The sequence below is a fragment of the Zeugodacus cucurbitae genome, chromosome Y, assembly GCF_028554725.1.
Source record: "Zeugodacus cucurbitae isolate PBARC_wt_2022May chromosome Y, idZeuCucr1.2, whole genome shotgun sequence".
Taxonomy (NCBI): Eukaryota; Metazoa; Arthropoda; class Insecta; order Diptera; family Tephritidae; genus Zeugodacus; species Zeugodacus cucurbitae.
The window spans coordinates 9,970,001-9,976,308 of record NC_071673.1 but is presented as its reverse complement, the minus strand read 5'-3'; positions in this window follow the sequence as shown (position 1 = coordinate 9,976,308).

Here is a 6,308-nt window from a genome sequence, read left to right as displayed (position 1 = left end):
TTTGTTGGGGAAAACCCAGATTTCAGATTCTGTTTGAGTCTGGGTTTCCTACTTACGGGGCATGGGCCTTTGAATGCTTTTTTGGATCAGAGGCGCCTCTCTGATAGAATGGAATGTATGTGTGGGGCGCGTGTTGAGGATTGGGTGCATGTTATTGCTGAATGCCCGATGTACTCGGACATTAGGGACCTTGGGGGTATGGGGATTAGTTGGACTGATGGACGGTTAGATGTTAGTGGTGTGATCTCCACTAGTTGGGATGCCGAACGATTAGAATTATTTGGTGTGTTTGCGCGTGAGGTGTTTAAGCGGCGAAGACAATTAGCTGGAAACTAAGTATGGTTTCTTTGTGTGAATGGTGTGTGTATTGTGTGTGTATTGGATGAGAGAATGGGGTCCAACCCCTGGTCACCAGTCCAGAGCAGTATGGAAGCTCAACTGGTAGTAGTTTCAACTACGAGGTCTGACCGGAGACTTAATTCTGGTACCACGGGGAGTAGGAGCCCTTGGAGTTCGCTCCAACCTACTCGTGCGGACTGGCCCCTCGGGGAGTATCGTGGTGGTTGTGGTTTAATACCCGAATGCGGGGAGAGTGATATTTGTCACTCAATGTGGAGTTGCATTGCAACCGGGTGCCGGACCCAAAGTACGGCAGAGGTTTTAGATAGGCCTCGAACCTCACCAAGGTGGTTAGTGTGTCCATTCCACACGCCAATTGGTACTGAATAATGCATTGCATTTTTCGGGGCGCTGATCATCGCATTGATTTGATCCGCTGTGCTTTTGAGCACCGTGAGGTAAGGCCGTCGTCGGCAGGTACTCACGTTAATATTGGCTTTAGATGTCCCTATCTACTGTTTATTCGATTGTAGAATTTCAGATTGTTCAGACGTGTTTTCGTTTCTGTGCGTTTTCTGTGTCGTGAATTTTGTGTGAATTGGTATTTTTTGTGTGGGAGCCCTCAGCATTGGATGTAAGTACATTCATTTTGAGTATTTGTGTATTAGTTTGTGATTTGTGGTAGTTTTTTAGCGCATTTGCATACATATTTACGCATTAGTATATTAATATATACGTGTGTGTATATATGTGTGTTTTTCATAAAAAATTTTCATTTTCAATATATGTTCGATTGTATGTGTACATAAAGTTTGTCAGTACGTGTATACTTTTTCTGTAGTTGGCTTTGTGTATTTTTACATTACTGCACGTGTTTGAATATATATACAATTGTATGTATATTTTCTCATTTGTTAGTTTGTGTGTGCATATCATAGCTGGCTTTTGAAAATTTTTACATTGCGGCAGGTGTTTATTTATATACGTGTTGTTGAGTGTATTTTTGGAAATTTGAATTTGTGTTTGTGAAAAGAAAATTTGTTTGAGCAAGTGTTTTTTGTGTGACGTAATTTTTTTTTTTTTTTTTTTTTTCGTTTGTTGTTTTTTGAGCACAGGTGTTTTTTGAGCACAGGTGATTTCGTGCACAGGTGTTTTTGAGCACAGGTGTTTTTGAGCACAGTTGTTTTCGAGCACAGTTGTTTTCGAGCACAGGTGTTTTCGAGCACAGGTGTTTTTGAGCACAGTAGTTTTGTGTGTGTAGGCGCGTGTTAGGTAGTACCTTTTGGGGTTTACGTGATTTACCCACATTGTTAGCGTGGGTGCTGACTCTCATAGAGTCTCAGTGTTTTCTGTGTTTGTTGTTTTTCTGCTTTTTGGTTTTTCTGCCAGTGAGTGTTGTGTCGAGTGTCTGGTACTGAGTTGCCACTTGTTTCCGGGGGGATTGGGCAGGTTTTGCTCAAAGGGTGCCGGTGTCTGTCCGAGTGTTGAAGGTGCTGATTTTTGTTTAGACTGCGTTCGTAGCTGTTAACCTTTGACCTACAGTGCGATTTGGTTCAGCTCCACATCGGTTGGCTTGGAGCCGTTACGGGGACTTTGTTCTGTCCGGCGGTTTATTGGGTGACCAGTTCCAGACCGTTAGCTGGAGTTGTGGGTTGTGCCCTTGCGATTTCGCAATAATCGACTGCTTAGGTGGTAGCAGCTACTGGACGATTCTATTCTTATAGTTAGTTCCTTCAGTGCGTTCAGTCACACGTGTCTTGAGAGCAGCTGTTCCAAGTCTTGTCTGGTCGAGTGGCTTCTGTGTCAGTGTTTTGCCGGCGGATCAGCCTGCCTGGTGAAAGGCCGGAAGTAGAAATGCTTCCCTCACGGAGGAGAAGGGCTAAGCACCCTGCTGGGAATGAGGGGAAAGAGCTAGCGTTAGCAGTGGAGACCTCGTCGGCTGATGAAGGTACTGGACCTTCGGTTGGGTCCCCGCCGCGTAGGAAGGTTAGGATAGGATCGCCATCGTTGGTGATGTTAGGGGATGGGAGTAGTTGTGCTGATATGGGTGACACCGCTGAAGAAGTGGTTGTCCACCCTATTGTTAGCAAGCGTGGAGGTGTAGTAAGGATTAAGGGGAAGAAGCGCATTAAGGGTACTTCTGCAAAGGAGTGTCCTGTTAGCGCTGTTAAGGAGGGTGGAGAAAATGGTGGTGTGGTTGGGGGAGGCGCTATTAGCCATGTTGCTGCCATGAAGGCAGTGACGGCGGAATTAAACGCACTGGTGTTTGGGGTTGAAGACTTTGAGGTCACTACTGCGAAGGGGCTGATGGAGCTTGCCTCGAAGTACGAGGCGCTTCTGATGACGGTAGTAACCGAGAATGCCCATCTTCGCGGTCAGGTTGACGCTCTCAGGGGGGGTTGTGGGGGATCTATTCCCCAATCGAAGAGGTCGGTTGTGGGTTTGGCTACGGCTGAGTCGGTGCGTGCGCCTCCAGCGCCAGTGTTGGAGGCGATTGCTCCGGCATTGCCGAAGCCGGTTGAGACTTGGTCGGTGGTGGTGAGAAGCAAGGCCCCTACCACCTCCTCTAAGGAGGTGATTAAGAAGGTCGTGAAGGAGGTGGGACCTTCCCTCGGAGTGCGTGTACACGAGGTGAAGCCGATTAAGGGTGGTGGGGTGGTTATTCGCACCCCCTCTGTTTTAGAGAGGGAAAAGGTGGCGAATAATGCCAAGTTCGGGGAGGTGGGGTTGGATGTGAGTGTGAACCGGAAGTTGGGTCCGCGGGTTGTGGTTCAGGGGGTTCACACCGAAATCTCCCATGATGACTTCATGGAGGAGCTCTTTCGGTTGAACCTTCAGGACATCAGCCCTGAGGCACGAAAGTCAGATGTGCGGATGGTCAGTCGGCCCTGGAAGGTGGCTGCTGATGGTAGCACCAACGTTGTCCTTGAGGGGTCGGACAAATTAATGTCCGCCCTTTTGGAGGCGGGAAGGTGCTACATAAAGTGGTTCTCCTTCAGGGTTCGACCGGATAGCCCAGTTGCTGGCTGCTTCCGGTGTATGGGTTTTGACCATAGAGTGGCTGAGTGTAGGGCCAAATCAGATGTTTGTAGGCGGTGCGGTCAAGAAGGACATAGAGCTGCTGGTTGTGGTAATGCCCCTCATTGTCGCAACTGTGCATTTAAGGGTAGGCCAGCTGGGCATCTTATGATGTCAGCTGTTTGCCCGATTTACTGTGGCGTTGTTGAGCGTGCCCTCTCCAGACACTGATGGGGGGGGGTTTTTCAGCTTAATTGTCAGGGGTCGTATGCCGTTATGTGTGAGTTGGGGGGTTGTATGATTGAGGGGGGGTGTGGCATTGCCTTACTTCAGGAGCCTTACGCCACCAATGGTGTGGTTCGGGGTCTTCCTGGAGGTTTTAGGGTCTTTACGGACCTTGGGGTTAATGCTGCAATAGTTGTGAATGATTCCGGCTACGATTGTGTAGTTTTGGATTCGTCACAACAGGGGGTGTGTGTGTCTATAGAGGGGGAGTTCGGTAGAATGATTGTCGCTAGTTTGTATTGCAAATTTAGCGAGCCCCTAGAGCCCTACCTGGGCTATATGGATAAGTTACTACTTCTGGCGAGTGGTAGCCCATTAGTCCTAGGGTTGGATGCGAATGCCTCGTCCTCGATGTGGTTTAGTAAGGTATCTAGACATTCGTCTGGATATCAAAGCCACGTTCGAGGTGAGGTAATGAATGAATGGGTGTTGGCTAAGGGCCTTCACATTCTGAATGAGCCGAGTGAGTGGTATACGTTTGATGGGCCTAGGGGTGTGAGTGATATTGACGTGACGCTTATGAATGAGGCAGCAAGTAGAGTGTTTGATTTTAAGTGGGAGGTTAGAGGAGGGTGGGGTCTGAGTGATCATAATTTGATCCAAATTGTGGTTGCTCCTCGTTCCCCTCCTTTGGTGTGTGTGAGTCCATTGCGGCGATGGCGTACCTCTGGTATTGACTGGAACCGATATGGACAGAGTGTAAGGGAAGTGGTGTTAGAAATACCGCTTAGAGTGTTTGATGATCTGGAAGTGGATGAGCAAATTGCTCGGCTGTGTGAGTTGGTGTGGGGTGTGAATGACAGATTGTTCAGGAAGTGTGGAAGTTTTAGGGTAAGAAAAATTAAGTGGTGGACGCATGAGTTAACCTTGAAGAGGAGGACTGTCCGGCGGTTGAGACGAAAGTTTCAACGTGCTCGGCGGTTCAATTCTGACAGGCTGTCCCAGTTTAGGTATGATTTTAGTTGTGCGATGAATGAATATAAAGATATGATTGTGAAAATTAAAGAAGAAGAGTGGAGGAGTTTTGTGAATGACAATAGGGATGACCCCTGGGGTCAGGTCTATAAGATCTGCAGGGGTCGTAAGAGGGAGGATATCACCTCTCTTCGTGTTGGTGACACTGTGTTATCAACGTGGAGAGAGTGTGCTGGGGTTCTGTTAGGAGCGTTCTTTCCCAGGGCTGAGGTTCAGGCACCCCATGCACATGAGGTACCTGTTCCTCCATTAGATGATGGGGAGCTGGGATATGCCTTTGGCCTGGTCAGGTCTAAACGGTCTCCAGGTTTTGATGGTCTGAACGGAGAGATGTGCAAATGCTTGTGGAAGTTCATTCCGGAATACTTGGAGGTCATTTATGATAAGTGCATTTGTGAGGGATATTTTCCACGTGAGTGGAAAAGTGCCAGGGTTGTTCCTCTCCTGAAGTCTCCTGATAAGATCAGGAGTGATCCTCGTTCTTATCGGGGCATCAGTCTCCTTCCAGTGCTGGGTAAAGTACTGGAGAGGGTTATGGTGGAACGGCTTCAGGAGCTAACGCGGGATTTGAGGTCGGATAGGCAGTATGGCTTTAGGAAGGGACGTAGTGTAGAGGACGCCTGGATGTATGTTCAGCGTGCTGTCCGGGAGAATGCCAACAAATATGTCCTTGGCATATTTGTCGATTTCAAGGGGGCATTCGATTACCTAATCTGGGATCGTGTGATACAACGGTTAGAGGAACTTGGCTGTCCGGAAATTAGTCTCTGGCAGAGCTACTTTTCGGACAGAAAAGCCTCTATCGTAGGAATGAATGGTAGCGCGGACATTAGGGTAGAACGGGGCTGCCCACAGGGATCCATCTGTGGTCCATATATTTGGAACCTAATGATGGACTCTCTGCTTGGCCAACTTGAAACGCTTTGTGGTTGTTGTGCATATGCAGACGACCTTCTGCTCCTAGTTGACGGTCGTTCACGGTTGGAGTTAGAACGAAAGGGTGAACGACTGTTAGGAATTGTTCACAATTGGGGTATAGGTGTGGGGGTTGACGTATCGATTGACAAGACGGAGACAATGCTCTTGAAAGGCATACTGTCATCGGCTCGTCCACCGATTGTCCGAATGAATGGGGTCAATATCAGGTATGTGACGCAAGTCAAATATCTGGGATTGACCATCGGCGAAAGGATGTGTTTCAACCCTCACTTGGTTTACGTGGAGGAGCGGTTGTTAGGAATTGCCGGCAAGATCAAACGCGTGTTAAGGAGTGATTGGGGTCTCGGACGTCGTGCGGTTCGCACTATATATAGTGGCTTATTTGTGGCCTGTGCCACATATGGAGCCGCTATATGGTGGGAATTAGCATCAAAGGTCAGGGGTCGCCAAAAACTTCTTTCCATACAACGTTGTTTGATGCTTGCCTGTTTGCCTGTATGTCGCACAATTTCTACAGATGCGTTGCAGGTGTTGTTAGGTGCGCCTCCTCTTGACCTGATTGTTATACAGCGTGCTGTTGCATTTAGGTTAAGAAGAGGCTTAAGTGTCTCATTGCTGTCGAATTGGATTTCCGATGAGGATGTTGCGAGGGAGGGCTATCTAAGGAGCAAAAGGCTTCTATATGATAGCGTTAGGAGTAGGTGGCAAGACCGTTGGGACAATAGCCCTAGCGGTCGGGTGACCTACGAGTA